Genomic DNA, 502 nt, shown 5'->3' on the forward strand with positions numbered 1-502 from the left:
TCGAATAAAGTATAGACTATTATATATTGCTGGAAAGCCCTGGATGTCTACTTTCCAACGCCGTTGAGAGCGCGCCATTTGAAGTTCTGTAGCTCCAGAAAATCCATTTCGAGTGCAGGGAGGTAAGATTCCAACAGCATCAGCAGTCCTTTTGTCAGCCTTCTTCAGAGTTTTGCTCAAGTCCCTCAATTTCAGCCAGAATTTACCTAAAATCACAGAAAAACACACAAACTCATAGTAAAGTCCAGAAATATGAATTTAACATAAAAACTAATGAAAACATCCCTAAAAGTAGCTCAAACTTACTAAAAACTAAATAAAAACAATGCCAAAAAGCGTATAAATTATCCGCTCATCACAACACCAAACTTAAATTGTTGCTTGTCCCCAAGCAACTGAAAATCAAATAGGATAAAAGAAGAGAATATACTATAAATTCCAGAATATCAATGAATATTAACTATAATTAGATGAGCGGGACTTGTAGCTTTTTGCTTCTGAA

Source organism: Arachis duranensis, chromosome 6, assembly GCF_000817695.3.
Source record: "Arachis duranensis cultivar V14167 chromosome 6, aradu.V14167.gnm2.J7QH, whole genome shotgun sequence".
Lineage (NCBI taxonomy): Eukaryota > Viridiplantae > Streptophyta > Magnoliopsida > Fabales > Fabaceae > Arachis > Arachis duranensis.